This window comes from Panthera tigris, chromosome D3 (assembly GCF_018350195.1).
Source record: "Panthera tigris isolate Pti1 chromosome D3, P.tigris_Pti1_mat1.1, whole genome shotgun sequence".
Classification (NCBI taxonomy): domain Eukaryota; kingdom Metazoa; phylum Chordata; class Mammalia; order Carnivora; family Felidae; genus Panthera; species Panthera tigris.
In genome coordinates, this window is record NC_056671.1 from 27,768,056 (window position 1) to 27,785,747 (window position 17,692).

The 17,692-nt window shown below is 44.3% G+C and overlaps 1 long non-coding RNA gene across 2 annotated transcripts; it reads right to left on the minus strand.

The window, feature by feature from the left end:
• Positions 1 to 412: 412 nt before the first annotated feature.
• Positions 413 to 14,494, minus strand: LOC107180500. Of its 2 annotated transcripts, XR_006210105.1 has the most exons (6): positions 14,383 to 14,494; positions 14,145 to 14,284; positions 2,715 to 2,903; positions 2,418 to 2,502; positions 1,497 to 1,631; positions 413 to 652 (listed from the first exon to the last, which is right to left on the minus strand). It is a non-coding gene; the product is annotated as an uncharacterized LOC107180500 (long non-coding RNA). The 2 variants fall into 2 exon arrangements; XR_006210104.1 differs by lacking the exon at positions 2,715 to 2,903 and having other exon boundaries at positions 14,383 to 14,493.
• Positions 14,495 to 17,692: the final 3,198 nt, after the last annotated feature.

Genomic DNA, 17,692 nt, shown 5'->3' on the forward strand with positions numbered 1-17,692 from the left:
TAGGTCAGTCCAATCAGCTTTTTCCGTTCAAGATTTATCATTTGAGAGCCCAACCAATATGTGTATCGGTTGATATATGTCCGTTAATCCTGGGTCATATATGCACCTAAAAGAATTTTAAATGCTTCCATGAATATTTTCTGGTCCTCTTTGGGTTAGAAACATCTTGAAGTATAAGCTCTTACATAAGTTCAGTTTTAAGATTTACACGGTGTGCTGTTGCCTTCACACCTCGCTATGGGAGGGACAGATCTTTAGAGGCCAGGGGCACTTTGGTGTTTTAGGTGAATTTGGAGGGCAAAGTGAGGGATCTATAGAAGGGGAGGGACAGGGAGCAGGTGCAGGAGAGAGACCAGATGCATAAGAGGAGAAGCAGATACAGGGATACAACTGGGGCATGAGGAGGGGAGGATTTACTAAAGAGGTTTTTCTACTTTATTCTTGTTTAGGTGTGTCAAATTGTTCATTAGCTTTGTCCAAACAATCTTTCAGTGAGACCGTTTTTGATTCAGAATTTCCCTTGGAGGTCTCAACATAGCAACCAAAACGTATTGCCAATTAGGGTCCTTCCTTTTTCTAAGATGCTTCTCAAATGAATGATTTTGTTCAAATCAGCTAGTCCAGAGTTGGCCGTGGAGATCCAAATCATCATCTGTGAAGTCGTGGGGAACAAGAATTAAGATTATAATGAGGAGTGCCTGGGTGGCTCAGTCAGTTAAGCGTCCAACTCTGGATTTGGGCTCAGATCATGATCTCACAGTAAGTGAGTTCAAGCACCACATCAGGTTCTGCGATGACAGCACAGAGCCTACTTGGGATTCTCTCTCTCTGCCCCGTTCCTCCCTGCACCCCCCCCCAACTGACCATCGCTTTCAAAACTAAATAATCATTTTTTTAAAAGATTGTAATGAAGTATATGTGAAAAGCAGTAATTTTTTTTTTCTGGCAGGGGAAAGAGTTTAGGTTTAGAGGATCCCAAGAGAGCTGGTGACATTTGTTAGAAATAGAACATTTGTGGACCTCATGCCTTGGGCCCCCAAAGTGACAGTTGGCCAACTGCCTGAACACAGACCCAACAATCTGTACTCCCCAGCCTGTGGGAAACCAGAGGGAATACTCTCAGGACACAACAATCAAGGTGGTGAGAGAACCTCAGCTGGCTTGATTGGTGACTTTCAGCACAGTTCATCCGGGTTGATACCAGTCCGGTGAGATCATCAAAGTCACGGTTCTGTGAGGCTGGCTCAAAGGGTCTAGACTCACAAGGGCCTGTTTGTGGCTCTATGCTCAGATTCTTCTTATAACGCACAACACTTTTACACAGCACAGCACAAAATAGTGACACAAAAGACAGCATAAGGGGACAACAGGGGCCAGATTCCACCAAGGAAACCAAACAAACAGGAACCAAGAATAAGACCCAGGCACCAGAATGAGTGTCAATAGCCTAGAAACTCACTCCAACAGAGCAAATTTCAGATGCAGTGTTCACTCACCATGGCATCAGGGACTCGACAAGCTGCAAGCAGCAAGGCACAAGGGGCTTCTGTGGGCACCACACTTGCTTGAAGGTTGGGGTCTTGCAGCAACAGGCAGCTCAGACTGGGTCTCAGTGGGGCCTCTGTGATGAACTGCCCAATAAACAAAGGCCAACAAAATGAGCACAAGCAAAGAATATTTGTCAGAGCTTACTAGAACAAGGGAGTCAGCCACCATTACTTGTGTTTTGGCAGAGACTCAACATCATGGAGGAGACTGGGAATTCATTTGAGTGGGGCAAAGCGAAGGCTTTAGCTATGCGCTAATGGGAGGCTATTAGCATGGGGAGCCTATAGTGAGCTGTCAAGAAGCGAGGTATCCTATGTGATTCTTAGGGGTGCATATTTGTCTTTTCTCTGGTTCGTTGGCCCTCTGTTGGAAATGGGGACCAAAATTCAGGAATGTCTCTGTTATAAATATGGCCATTTGGGGCCAATTGTTACAAGGTTGTGGTGTAGAGTCCTGAGCAAGTTGCTAGATACAGCAGCCAGATTTCCTACAAGTCTGACTTATATATAGTAGACCTGCTTCCTCAGCAGAAAACAAGATAATGGGTCGGTTCCTGAATTAGTTGTGGGTCAGAAACCTATTTTTACATATGGTCTGGCTATGGCCCAGTGGTGTATTCAACCTTTGGTGTGGATGTGGGGGAGGGGGTCAGAAACCAGGGAAATGCTAGGGAAGTTGTTGAGCACGGCTGAAGGCAGAGGGTATAGATTTGAAGATCCAAGGACATCAAGTGCCTAGATGGGACCGGTCCTTCAGGATGAGAGTCACAAAATGTGGGAAAGAGGAAATTAGTCAAAGCTACATAAAGGAGCTGAACAAGAAGAAAGAGTGAGGGTAAAACAGATGAAATAGGAAAAAAAAGTACCTACCTATTGTTGATCTATGTATCAGAATCTTCCAAATCACCAGAGACGTCTTCCTTGTGTACAAGGACAGGAATGGGGATGGGTTGTCCTTGGGTAAGGAAAGGGGACAGTCAGGGTGAGGTGAGAACTTGAGCTGGTGCTCCTGGGATTAGTTTGCTGACCCCAGACCTCAATTCTGTCCTCAGCACTGCAGTCCCCTTCCCCCTCCCCCTGCCCCTCCTGGGGCCATGATCCCTTCTTCTCTGTGATGGGGAGGTTTTCTAGGATCTTTGGGCCCTTCTCAGGTCTCAGACTCCATACCTGGGACCAGGGAGCAATGCCTATCACCCTGTTCCTCCAGGAAGCAGTCACTGTCCCCATGACTTTTATGCGTGGCATTCCTTGCCTCCCACCTCCTTCCACTTCCTCCCTGTCTTCCTTCTTCTTCTTTCTCCTACTCATTTATTTCTCATTTCCCTTCTCCTTGTCACCTCCTACAGCCAGATTGTCCTGTAATAAGGGAACAGTGGAGAAACAATCATGGGTTTACTGCCACCTTCCCTAATCAATCAATTAGTTGATCAATTAACCAATCCAGCCAACACAAGAGCACCTGCCATGGGCCTGGGGTTGCTCTGGGCCCTGTCAGAGTGACCACTAACTCAGCATATCAAGTGACTGTCCTGTGCCTGAGGGATCTTAGGTACTTGAGACACACTTATTCTTCATAACAGCTCCTAAGTTTCCAAGCCCATTGTGGGGATAAACATGAGAGTAGAGGTAAAGTAACTTGTCCAATTTCCTACAGTCTAAATTTCCTATAGTCTGAAAATGGGATGATGGAATTTCTAAAGCAGGTGTGGCCACATAAACATCAGTGCCTGCCTGCATTTAGCCCAAAACTGAAAGGACTGGGGTGAAGCCCCAGGCAGGCCTGAAGGAAGGTCACAGGGTGGACCATGACCGTGGTGTTGGGAGCAAGTCCATCACTGTGTGGCTGGAGCAGCAGGTACTTGCAAGGGCAGAGACCCTGGCCCCACTTCAGGGAGCACCTGTCCTGGGCCTGGTCAGTCCCAGGAGTCATCTCAGTGGGGCTGCAAGAGCCAGTGTGTGCATCCGGCCCAGCAGCCTTCACACAGGCTTCTAGAATTCCCCCAACCAGGGAGGGTCTCAGGGCACCTGCACACAGGCCTCTGTCACCTGGAGGCAAGTGCAGGATTCATTCTGGTCCTGGGACTGGGATTTGGGTGAGGAGAGGAGGAGAGAAATGTGATCCAGGGGTTGCCTCCCACCTCAATTCTGCCAAAGGTCCCGGGACAACTTGCAGGAAGCTGAGAGTGAACATTATCTGTGATGCCCACCCCAGAAGTGCCCTTTCACCCAGGGGTAAACCTGAGGGTGTCCCATGCAGGTGTTGCTCTGTGACCTGAAGGGCAAAGGGAGAGGGTCCCAGCTCCCCAGCACCGGACTCACAAGGAAGCACTTTGTGTCCAGTTCGAGTGTGCGTGACAGAGTGTGTCTCATGAAATGGCCTCAATATTAGGTCAATGCCAACAACCCAAACCAAAATCTCTCATGCTCTATTCCCAAGAGATTCTAATCAAACATAACCAAAGACTTTGACGCTTGGCAATGGCAAGGGTACCCTGAACTGGTCTTCTGGGAAAAATCATCTTAAATACCAAACAAACAAAAAAAATGATTACACCACTGTTGTTCAATGACAGCAGTGAGACAACAGAAAGAAATAAAAGGCTTACACATTGGCAAGGAAGAAGTCAAACTTTCACTCTTCGCAGACAACATGATACTCTATGTGAAAACCCAAAAGACTCCACCAAATGAGAGACCTGGGAAGATGGCGGCGTAGGAGGATGCTGGGCACACCTCATCCTGCTGATCACTTAGATTCCACCCACATCTGCCTAAATAACCCAGAAAACCACCAGAAGACTAGCAGAATGGTCTCTTCGTAAACAAGAGGCCCACGGAAGAGGGTAGGAAGGGTGGAGAGGTGGTGCGTGCTACACAGACTGGTGGGAGGGAGCTGGGGTGGGGGAGGGGCAGCTCGCCTGGCAAGGCACAGCCCCCAGAGTCTGGCTTGCAAAGGTGGAGGGGCCAGACTCCATGAGTTCTGACAGCCAGCAGGACTTAACATCTGGAATGTTAAAGGTGAACAGCTCTGCTCTTGGAGAGTGGGGAGGGCAAGAGGATGCCAGGAGGGAGAGCTGTTGAGCCCCGGATGACAGAGCTCAGCTCAGCGGGGAAACAAAGGCACTGGCAAGTGCTATTTCCCTCTCCCATCCCCCAGCCGAAATTCCAAAGGGAACCAGTTCCCGTCACCGAACTTGCACTGCGCAAATGCCCAAGGCTGTGCTTCTGAGGATCCATCCTTCCGACAGGCCTGCCTCCCTCCAGGTGCTGCAGGGCCCCTCGAGCAGGGGAAGACCGAGGGCTAAGTGACCTAAGCCTGCCCCTCCCACCCCTGTGCACCTTGCGGATCCACCCCAGCTAATATGCCCTTGGCCAGATCCCATCAAAGCAGCACCACAAGCCTGGCAGTGTGCAAGTAGCCCAGACAAGTAGCCCACACTACTCCACAGTGAGTCCTGCCCCTGGGAGAGGGGAAACTAAGGTACACAACAGTCTGACTGTGGCCCCAGCGGTGAGCTGGGGGAAGACATCAGGTCTAACTGTGGCCCCGCCCACCAACACAAGTTACTCCCGACAGCACAGGGGAAGTGCCTTGCAGTTTGGAGCTACCTCAGGGACTACCCAAAATGATGAAACGGAAGAATTCTCCTCAAAAGAAACTCCAGGAAGTAGTGACAGCTAACAAATGGATCAAAAATGATTTAGGCAATATAATGGAACAAGAATTTTGAATAATAGTCATAGAATTAATCGCTGGGCTTGAAAAAAGCATAGAGGACAGCAGAGAATCTATTGCTACAGAGATCAAAGGACTAAGAAATAGTAATGATGAAATAAAAATGCTATGAATGAGGTGCAAAATAAAATGGAGGCGGCCATTGCACAGACTGAAGAGGCAGAGGAGAGAATGGTGAATTAGAAGATAAAACTATGGAAAAAGAGGAAGCTGAGAAAAAGAGAGAGAAAAAAATCCAGGAGTACGAGGGGAGAATTAGAGAACTAAGGGATGCAATCAAACGGAACAATATCTGTATCATAGGAATTCCAGAAGAAGAAGAAGAGAGAGAAAGGGGCTGAAGGTGTACTTGAACAAATCATAGCTGAGAACTTCCCTGATCTGGAGAAGGAAAAAGGCATTGAAATCCAAGAAGCACAGAGAACTCCCTTCAGATGTAACTTGAATCAGTCTTCTGCATGACATATCATAGTGAAACTGGCAAAATACAAGGATAAAGAGAAATTTCTGAAAGCAGCTAGGGATAAACAGGCTCTAACTTACAAAAGTACACACATAAGAATAGTAGTAGACCTATCTACTGAAATTTGGCAGGCCAGAAAGGAGTGGCAGGAAATCTTCAATGTGATGAACAGAAAAAATATGCAGCCAAGAATCCTTTACCCAGCAAGTCTGTCATTCAGAATAGAAGGAGAGATAAAGGTCTTCCCAAACAAACAAAAACTGAAGGAATTCATCACCACTAAACCAGCTCTACAAGAGATCCTAAGGGGGATTCTGTGAGTGAAATGTTGCAAGGACCACAAAGTACCAGACACATCACTACAAGCATGAAACCTACAGACATCACAATGACTCTAAACCCATCTCTTTCAATAATAACACTGAATGTAAGTGGACTAGATGCTCCAACCAAAAGACATAGGGTATCAGAATGGATAAAAAAATGAGACCCATCTATTTGCTGTCTACAAGAGACTCATTTTAGACCTGAGGACACCTTCAGATTGAAAGTGAGGGGATGGAGAACTATCTATCATGCTACTGGAAATCAAAAGAAAGCTGGAGTAGCCATACTTATATCAGACAAACTAGACTTCAAATTAAAGGCTGTAACAAGAGATGAAGAAGGGCATTATATAATAATTACAGGGTCTATCCATCAGGAAGAGCTAACAATTATAAGTATCTATGCACCGAATACGGGAGCCCCCAAATATAAACAACAATTAACCACAAACATAAGTAACTTTATTGATAAGAATGTGGTAATTGCAGGGGACTTTAATATTCCACTGACAGTAATGGATAGATCATCTAGACACAGGATCAATAAAGAAACAAGGGCTCTGAATGATACATTGGATCAGATGGACTTGACAGATATATTTAGAACTCTGCATCCCAAAGCAACAGAATATACTTTATTCTCGAGTGCACATGGAACATTCCCCAAGATAGATCACATACTGGGTCACAAAACAGCCCTTCAAAAGTGTACAAGAATTGGGATCATACCATGCACACTTTCAGACCACAATGCTATGAAGCTTAAAATCCACCACAGGAAAAAGTCTGGAAAACCTCCAAAAGCATGGAGGTTAAAGAACACCCTAGTAAAGAATGAATGGGTCGGGGCGCCTGGGTGGCGCAGTCGGTTAAGCGTCCGACTTTAGCCAGGTCACGATCTCGCGGTCCATGAGTTCGAGCCCCGCGTCAGGCTCTGGGCTGATGGCTCAGAGCCTGGAGCCTGTTTCCGATTCTGTGTCTCCCTCTCTCTCTGTCCCTCCCCCGTTCATGCTCTGTCTCTCTCTGTCCCAAAAATAAATAAACGTTGAAGAATGAATGGGTCAACCAGGCAATTAGAGAAGAAATTTAAAAATATACAGAAACAAATGAGAATGAAAATACAACAATCCAAACACTTTGGGATGCAGCGAAGGCAGTACTGAGAGGAAAATATATTGCAATCCAGGCCTATCTCAAGAAACAAGAAAAATCCCAAATACAAAATCTAACATCACACCTAAAGGAAATAGAAGCAGAACAGCAAAGACACCCCCAAACCCAGCAGAAGAAGAGAAATAATAAAGATCAGAGCAGAAATAAACAATATAGAATCTAAAAAAACCTGTAGAGCAGATCAAGGAAACCGAGATGTGGTTTTTTAAAAAAATAAACAAAATTGATAAACCTGTAGCCATGCGTCTCAAAAAGAAAAGGGAGATGACCCAAATAGATAAAATCATGTATGAAAATGGCAGTATTACAACCATTCCCTCAGAAATACAAGCAATCATCAGAGAATACTATGAAAAATTATATGCCCACAAATGGGACAACCTGGAAGAAATGGACAAACTCCTAAGCACCCACACACTTCCAAAACTCAAACAGGAAGAAATAGAAAACTTGAACAGACCCATAACCAGCGAAGAAATTGAATCAGTTATCAAAAATCTCCCAACAAATAAGAGTCCAGGACCAGATGGCTTCCCTGGGGAATTCTACCAGACATTTAAAGCAGAGAAAATACCTATTCTTCTCAAGCTGTCCCAAAATATAGAAAGGGAAGGAAAGCTTCCAGACTCATTCTATGAAGCCAGCATCACTTTGATTCCCAAACCAGACAGAGACGCAGCAGACAAAGAGAACTACAGGCCAATATCCCTGATGAATATGGATGCAAAAATTCTCAACAAGATACTAGCATATCGAATTCAACAGCCTATAAAAATAATTATTCACCATGATAAAGTGGGATTCATTCCTGGGCTGCAGGGCTGGTTCAACATTCGCAAATCAATCAATGGGATACATCACATTAATAAAAGAAAAGGTACGAACCATATGATCCTGTCAATTGACGCAGAAAAATTATTTGACACAATTCAGCATCTTTTCTTAATAAAAACCCTCGAGAAAGTCGGGACAGAAGGAACGTACTTAAACTCATAAAAGCCATTTATGAAAAGCCCACAGCTAATATCATCCTCAATGGGGAAAAACTGAGAGCTTTCCCCCTGAGATCAGGAACACCACAGGGATGTCCACTCTCACCTCTGTTGTTTAACATAGTGCTGGAAGTGCTAGCATCAGCAATCAGACAACAATAGGAAATCAAAGACATCAAAATTGGCAAAGATGAAGTCAAGCTTTCACTTCTTGCAGATGACATGATATTATACATGGAAAACCCAATAGACTCCACCAAAAGTCTGCTAGAACTGATACATGAATTCAGCAAAGTCGCAGGACACAGAATTAATGTACAGAAATCAGTTGCATTGTTATACACTAATAATGAAGCAACAGAAAGACAAAGAAAGAAACTGATCTCATTCACAATTGCACCAAGAATCATAAAATACATAGGAATAAACCTAACCAAAGATGTCAAAGATCTGTATGCTGAAAACTATAGAAAGCTTATGAAGGAAATTGAAGATGATACAAAGAAATGGAAAAACATTCCATGCTCATGGATTGGAAGAATAAAATTGTTAAAATGTCAATACTACCCAAAGCAATCTACATATTCAATGCAATTCCAATCAAAATTGCACCAGCATTCTTCTCCAAGCTAGAACAAGCAATCCTAAAATTTGTATGGAACCACAAAAGACCCCGAATAACCAAAGTAATATTGAAGAAGAAAACCAAAGTGGGAGGCATCACAATCCCAGACTTTAGCCTCTACTACAAAGCTGTCATCATCAAGACAGCATGGTATTGGCACGAAAACAGACACATAGATGAATGGAATAGAATAGACTCCAGAATTGGACCCACAAATGTATGGCCAACTCATCTTTGACAAAGCAGGAAAGAATATCCAATGGAAAAAAGACAGTCTCTTTAACAAATGGTGCTGGGAGAACTGGACAGCAACATGCAGAAGAATGAAACTAGAGAACTGTCTTACACCATTCACAAAAATAAACTCAAAACGGATAAAGGACCTGAATGTGAGAAAGGAAACCATCAAAACCCTAGAAGAGAAAGCAGGAAAAAACCACTCTGAACTCAGCCACAGCAATTTCTTACTTGACACATCTCCAAAGGCAAGGGAATTAAAAGCAAAAATGAACTATTGGGACCTCATCAAGATGAAATCTTCTACACTGCAAAGGAAACAATCAACAAAACTAAAAGGCAACCAACGTAATGGAAAAGATATTTGCAAATGACATATCAGACAAAGGGCTAGTTTCCAAAATCTATAAAGAGCTCACCAAACTCCACACCCGAAAAACAAATAATCCAGTGAAGAAATGGGCAGAAGACATGAATAGACACTTTTCCAAAGAAGACATCCAGATGGCCAACAGACACATGAAAAGATGCTCAACATCACTCCTCATCAGGGAAATACAAATCAAAACCACACTGAGATACCACCTCACAACAGTCAGAATGGCTAAAGTGAACACATCCGGAGACTATAGGTGCTGGAGAGGGTGTGGGGAAATGGGAATCCTCTTGCACTGTTGGTGGGAATGCAAACAGGTGCAGCCACTCTGGAAAACAGTGTGGAGGTTCCTCAAAAAATTAAAGATAGATCTACCCTATGACCCAGGAATAACACTGCTAGGAATTTACCCAAGGGATACAGGAGTGCTGATGCATAGGGGCACTTGTACCCCAATGTTTATAGCAGCACTCTCAATAGCTAAATTATGGAAAGAGCCTAAATGTCCTTCAACTGATGAATGGATAAAGAAATTGTGGTTTATGTGTTATAATGTTTAAATAACTTCCAACTAGTAAGACTCCAATATGTATAAATTAGACCTCACTAAAATGTAAAATTTTAGTGACTCAAAGGACACCATTAAGAAAATAAAAAGACAGGGTGCCTGGGTGGCTCAGTTGGTTAAGTGTCCGACTTCGGCTCAGGCCATGATCTCATGGTTCCTGAGTTCAAGCCCTGCATCGGGCTCTGGGCTGACAGCCCAGAACCTGGAGCCTACTTCGGATTCTGTGTCTCCCACTCTCTCTGCCTCTCCCCAGCTCACACTCTGTCTCTCTCTCAAAAGTAAAATAAAAAAAGTAAAAAGACAACCCACATTATAGAGAAAATTTTGCATTTCATATATATAATGAGAAACATAGTTAGCATATATTACAACTCAGTTATAAAAAGACAAAGAACTCAATTTTAAAATGGACAAATGATTTCAAAAGAATATTCTCTAAAGAGGCTTTTCAGATGACCATTAAGCACATGAAAAGGTGTCCAACATCACTAGCCATCAAAAAGCTACAAATCAAGGGGCGCCTTTGTGGCTCAGTCGGTTAAGCGTCTGACTTCAGCTCAGGTCATGATCTCGTGGTTTGTGAGTTCAAGCCTCGCATTGGGCTCTGTGCTGACAGCTCAGAGCCTGGAGCTTGCTTTGGATTCTGTGTCTCCCTCTCTCTCTGCCCCTCCCCTGCTCATGCTCTGTCTCTCTCTGTCTCAAAAATAAATAAAACATTTTTTAAAAATTTTTAAAAAACTACAAATCAAAACCACAGTATATCCTTTCATAGACACAAGATAGCTATAGCCATAAAGACAGATAGGTGATTGCCAGTGAAATGACAGAGAAATTTGAAGCCTCACACATGGCTGGCAAGAATGGAAAGTGGTAGTCACTCTGGAAAACAGTCTTGCAGCTATTCAAATAGTGACACAAGGACTTACCTTATTACCCAGCAATTCCACTCCTAATTTTACAGCCAAAACAAATGAAAGACATATCCACACAAAAACTTATATATAAATGTTCACAGCAGCATTATTCATAATAACCCCCAAGTAGTAACAACAAACATCCATCAACTGAGGAATGAATAAACTGTCTTGTATCTATACAATGAAAGATTGTTCAGCAATAATAGAAGAAATGAAGTGCTGATCTATGCTACAGCATGGGTTGACTTTGAAAACATCATACCAAGTGAAGAAGCCAGACAACAAAGGTCATACATGGAATTATTCCATTTATATTAAATGTTCATAATAAACATATCAGTAGAAATAGAAGATAAATTAGCTGGGGACTTAGGGATTAGGGGAAATGAAGATTGTCTGCTAATGAGTATGGAATTTCATTGGGGACATGATGTAAAGCATCTAGAATTTATTGTGGTAACTTGGCACTATTTTGTGAATACACTAAAAAGCAGAATTGCACACCATCTAGTGTGACTTGTGTGTGAATTTTATCTCAATGGGAAGTGACTTTGCCAGAGAGGATTTCTATATGAATGGCTAATGTCTCCTTTCCCCTCCCTCCCATCAGCACTGGCAGACTTCAGTGAGCAAAACAGCACCATGGAGTGGAGGCTGGAGCCATTTACACCAAGTCTCACACCCCTGTGCCCTGCAAATGCATCATCACTAGGACAAGTCCACCTGAGAATCAGCACAGCAAGCCGCAGCCATAGACTAGCACAAAACCCATGCTCCCACCAAATCTACTGATCGTAGAGTGCTGTAAAGCTTCAGCTCCAGGGGAAATAGGATCTACCTTCCTTTGTTTGTTCATTTGTTTTCCTCTTAATATGGTCATTATTATCTCAGGAGCAGGAATAGAAGTTTTCCCTAACAATCACACAAGAAATGCAGTGACAAAGAACTTCCACTCAAATCCTATGGTTTTATAATTCTTTATGCCTTGTTAACCCACTGGTGCAAGCCCAGGGAATTTTTAAGCTTCTAAGCCCACAGTTTTCTATGACTGAATAATATTCCATTGTATACATATACTACATCTTTATCCATTCTTGTATCGATGGACACTTGGGCCATAATTTGGCTACTGTAAATAATGCTGCTATAAACACAAGGGTCCGTGTATGCCTTCGAATTAGTGTTTTTGTGTTCTTTGGGTAAATATCCAGTGGCACGATTACTGGATTGTAGGGTATTTCTATTCTCACCTTTCTGATGATCCTCCATACTGTTCTCCACGGTGGCTGCACCAGTTTGCATTCCCACCAACAATGCAAGAGGGTTACTTTTTCTCCACATCCTCACCAACAATTGTTGTTCAAGAAATTTTTAATCGCAAGATGATTATTTAATTTGACTACAGGCCTTTAGTGATAGGTTATCTGAGAGGTCAAGCTCCTGTGTACATGGAATTGGTGGATTTAAAATTCAATGACATGCCTCTTCATGTCTTTTGCAGATTTTGTAATCAGACCATTTGTTTTTCACCACTGCATTTAGAGAGTTTTGTAGCTTCAGACACCTGGCCTTGGCTGAGTGTGTGGTTTGTAAATACTTCCTTTCAGGATGTATTTTGTTGTTTCATCTTCTTAAAATGGTCTTTCACAGAGCCTAGGTTGTTAATTTTAATAAATTTCAGTTCATCCATTTCTTTTTATGGATCACACTTTTGGTGTCAAGTCTAAAATCTCTTTGCCAACCCTAGACCCCCGACTTTTCTCATAGACTTTTTTTCCTAATGTTTTACATTCTACAAATAAGTGTGTGATCCATTTAGAGTTAACGATTGTATGGGGTGTGAGTTTTAGGCTTTTAGTATAGTTTAATTTTGCCCTGATGTCCACTTGCCCTACTTCCATTTGATGGAGACACCATCTTTCATCCCATTAATTACTTGGGCATGTTTGCCAAAACTTAGTTCAGCATATTTGTTTGGGTTTCTATTCATTGCCATTGATCAACATGCCTATCCCTCCGCCAGTACCACACATAATTTACTAGCTATGTAATAACTGTTAAAATAGGGGAGATTTTATCCTAAATTGCTTTAGCTATTCCAGTTCCATTGCCTTTACATGGGGGTATTTATTTAATGTGCATTTTTTTTTCCAAGAGAAGCTCTGAAACTTTCTATTTTCATTATCAGCTCATCATCAACCTCTTTCCATGTCAGTACCTGTAGATCTACCTCATTTATTTTAAGTTTATTTATTTATTTTGAGAGAGTGAGAATCAGGGCAGGGCAGAGAGAGAGGGAGAGAGAGAGTATCCCAAGCAGGCTCTACACTGATAGTGCACAGGGCTCCCCACCAACCTGAGCTCATGACCTGAGCTAAGATCAAGAGTCAAATGCTTAACCAACTGAGCCAACAAGGGGCCCCCGGATCTATCTCAATTAAAAAGCAAAAATCAAAATAAAGTAAAATACATCTAGTACATCATGGCATTGATGTACTAGAATTTATTTAAGCTGGTCCTTCTTAACAGCAATTATTTCCCCTCAATTTCCTGCTATATTAAGTAATGTTGAAATCAATATCATATTCTACATGTGTTTGCACAAATGTTCCCCAAACCTGTTTGTTGCCATTTGACTTTGTTTGGGCTTTGTGCAAAGATCCATTTTGTATAAACGTTGTGAGGTCAAGTTTATTGATCATTTGCCTAATGGCTTCTGGGCTTTGTGTTATGCTTTAGAAAGAACTTCCCCACTCCAAAATTGTAAATAACAATGATTCATCCATGTTCTCTTGGGGTACTTTCACGGTTTCAGTTTCCCAGTCCTTGTCCCGCTGAGCCCCCTCAGAACTGACCAAGTCTCCCTGGAGACCAGAACCGCCTGGGCTGCTCTGGGGAAGCCCACGCAGCGCACCCTGGCCGCCAGCCTCTCAGGGAAATGTTCCAAGAACCCAGTGCGCAGCAGTGTCGTGCCTTGCCGGCCAGCAGCTCTCAGGAGGAGGCCCCGGGACGCCCTGGACGCCTACTTCCCACCCCCAGGAGGACAGATGCCTTGCGAGGTGGGCTGGGAGGAAATTACCCTATTAGACTGCCAAGGTGCACCCTCTCCAGCGCCTAGACTGTGTCGTCCCCTCGAAGGCTAATAACTGTTCTATGGCGCCATCTGGTGGCCACTTTTACATACTTTTCCACCGGCCTTCAGGCGAAATCTGCAAGTGTGGTGTTTGGCCTCTGTGCGCCAGGCAGAACTCCAGGAGGCCTGTGGCACCTGCGGCAATCTTCCGGGTCCCACTGGGAGTCGGAGCATTGACGCCTATCCATTTGCTGGAAAATAAACAGACAGCGTTTTGAGGAGTGACCGTCGCTGTCCTGCCAGGTGTGGACCACAACCTGAGGGTGCCCCTTCACACGCGGGAACCAACCAAAGTCGCTATGGTGTAACGGGAAAAAAGTGTTCGGCGCCCAGGCACTTTCACACACGTGGCTCCGCCATCGGGTCTTTGTGCTATCCGTTTTTTCCCACTCCCGCCCGAGGTGGGACTGGGTCATAATGGGAGGACAGGCTTGCACATCGCAGGGTCAGACATCAGCCCGCGTGTGTCCCAGCTGTCAGCAGCGCCTCCTGAAATTGTTTTCCAAGCCCCCATTCAAAATGGTAGGCCGGCACGAGCCGTCTGTGAGGGACAGAACGGGGCTCTGGCTGGGCTCAATTCCTTCGTGGGGTCCGGTGATCGGAGGTGCCTCCAAGATTTCCCGAGTTCCACTCCAGAGACACGGACCTGCTATTCCCGCACAGATGGCCCGGGAAGGTGTGTGTCCGGGCCTGGAATCGGCCCTGCGTGGGTATCGGTTGCTGGACTTTCCCATCAGCTTTTCCGAGTCCCGCTCTGGAAGTGGAGACCAGCTTGAGCCCCATGGGTTAAGTCTAGGTAGGGGCCCTTCATTCCAGGTGCCTGTCTGTGTGGAACGCGGCCTTCGGAACGCCCCCACATATTCCAAGTCCCTTCTCCGGAGCTGTGGCCTGGACAGGACGGCGGATGCGAGGAGGCCTGCGAAAGGCTCTCCTGGGCCTCCCAGTCCTCCGTCATCTCACCCTGACGGACCGCGACAAGGCCAGGCCAGGCCCACGAGGCGGGGGGATGCGCCCTCCTGCTTCGTGACCCAAATCCGTCCTGGTGCGGTCAGCGAGGGTGGTACTACGCCACCTGGCGGCCCCTTTTATATCGTTTTCTCCCAGAGCTCAACTTGAAAAGCGCTAGGAATAAGTGCGGAGGCAAAGCCCAGAGAGTGGCCACAAACAAGGGCAGGATCCTTCCAGTGGCCTCCCGAGCCCATGGGGAGCGATCCCAGAGATCGGACCGAAATCCCGGGAGGGTTGGGGGGCCGGGGAGCAGCGTCCTTCCCGCCATCCTCCCAAGCGGCTGGCTAACGTGGCGCTTAAGGGTCGACCAGCAAAAGGAGGCGTGGGTGGTTCACAGACTGGATCGCGTCCTGCATGGGCTTCACTCATTGGAGGTGTAGCTCAGAAAATTTTCCAAGTCCCCATTTATAGTCAGGGACCAGCACGGGCCGCCTTGAGCCCTTGGAAGGGGGTCCCTAGCTAGGCTGCCGTCCCTCTTGGGGTCCAGTCTTCGGAGGCACCTTCTGGGGAATGTTTCCAAGTCTCACTCTGGGACACGGACCAGCCCCTGCAGGCGGGGTAGCTGAGGAGGACACCCCTTGCTGGGAAATACTAACTGGGAGGAGGCTGTACACACGGAGGGGTCAGGAGGGAAAATAGTATCTATGAAGATAAGTTATTGAAGGGGTTTACTGGAATAGAAAATGAAAATCCTGAGATTTTTAGGAATAATGATTGCTACTATTGATGTTACTATTATTCATCATTATCGTAATTATTACTGTTTTTTTTTTTCTGGCTAATTGTAGTTGTTGTAAAAACACTTAAGTTTCTACTCTACCCAAGAAGAGTGTCTGGTTGACTTAAAATGATGAAGCATGGGTTTCGGTCCACAAAATTTTTAAATATTGAAATACAATTGGCATAACAATGTATATTAGTTATAGGTGTACAACGTAATGATTTGATATTTGTATATCTTGCAAAATGATCACCACGGTCCAGTTAATATCTGTCACCATACATAGTTAGAAAAATGTTTTCTTGTGATGAGAACTTTCAAGATCCACACTCCTAGCTACTTTCAAATATGTAGTATGATATGATCAACTATAGTCACCATGCTGTGCATTCCCATGGCATTCATTTTATAACTGTTAACTTGTACCTTTTGACTCCCTTCACCCATTTGGCCCCCCTCAGGCCCTCCATTCCCTCAAGTAACCACCATTCTGTTCTCCATATCTCTGAGCTTGTTTGTGTTTTTTCCCTAGATTCCACATATAGTAAGATCATATGTTTCTGTTTCTGTCTGACTTATTTCACTTAGCATAATGCCCTCAAGGTCCATCCATGTTGTTGCAAAGGCAAATTTTCATTCTTTTTGTGGCTGAGTAATATTCCATTTGTCCCACAGAATTTTCTAAATCCCCTCAGAAGCCCGGGAGCTTGCTTGCTCCAACCAGTGAGGCCCTGCCCTGAGAGCTGCAAGACCCAGCCTGGAAGGACAAACCACAGCCTCCACAACTGGACCCAAGCAATCAGGACCTGATCAATATCTGACATTTTCCCCTCAATGTCCCTTTTCCTCAAAAAGCTTCCAAAATAGAAAATGGAAGAAAGCCAAATTTTCTCCCCCTCACCAATCTTGTCTGACCTTGAGTCAGCCTGACCCTCCCATCAGGACGTGTCTTCCTTTTGTTTCCACCAGAAACTTCTCCCACTCCTCCACCTGCCTTGGAGTCTCTGCAACTGCTAGTGGCTGATTCCCTCGCCATGTAGAGCAAGCTCTGACTACATGGTGCTTGTTCTCATTTGGAAGGTCTTCCTTTATCTCAGTAGTGGGGGAACCAAACAAAGCGCTCAGAGAATCATACTGTTCCCCATGTTAACTCTTTAAAAAATATATATGTATGTATTTATCATATAATTTTTTAATTGAGATATAATTCATGTACCATGAAATTCACCCTTATAAGAATGAACAATTCAGTGATTTATACTCTATTCACAAAGTTATGTAAATGCCACCACTGCCTAATTCCAGAATATTTCATTGCCCTAAAAAAGACATTCCTTCCCATTAGTTTCTTTCCATTCCACCCTCTCCCCAGACCCTGGCAACCACCAATCTGCTTTTTTATCTGGATCTATGGATTTATCTGCATCTCTGTATTCTGGATATTTCATGAAAATGAAACCATACATTATGTGGCCTTTATGTCTGGCTTCTTACACTCAGTATCATGTTTTTGAGACTCATCTATGCTTTATCATATATCAGTGATTCATTTCTTTGACCTAATATATTTACACTTGAAGCCATTGGGACATTTTTTTTTCCTGCATGTTAACAAGTCCCTTAAAAAAAAAGGTAGTAAAATGCCCATCACATTACATTTAGATTTTTAATCATTTTAACCTTAACTACAGTGGCATTAAGTGTCACCCTCCTCCCCAGACCCAACCTGCCCCACATACCTGGAGCCACTGGCATGCCCAGTGGACACCATTCCAGCCCAGTTGCCCTGACTCAGAATGCTCTACTGCACCCATCTACCTTGACTAGAATTTCATGGGTGGGCATCCCAAAGAGTATCCAAAAGGAATGC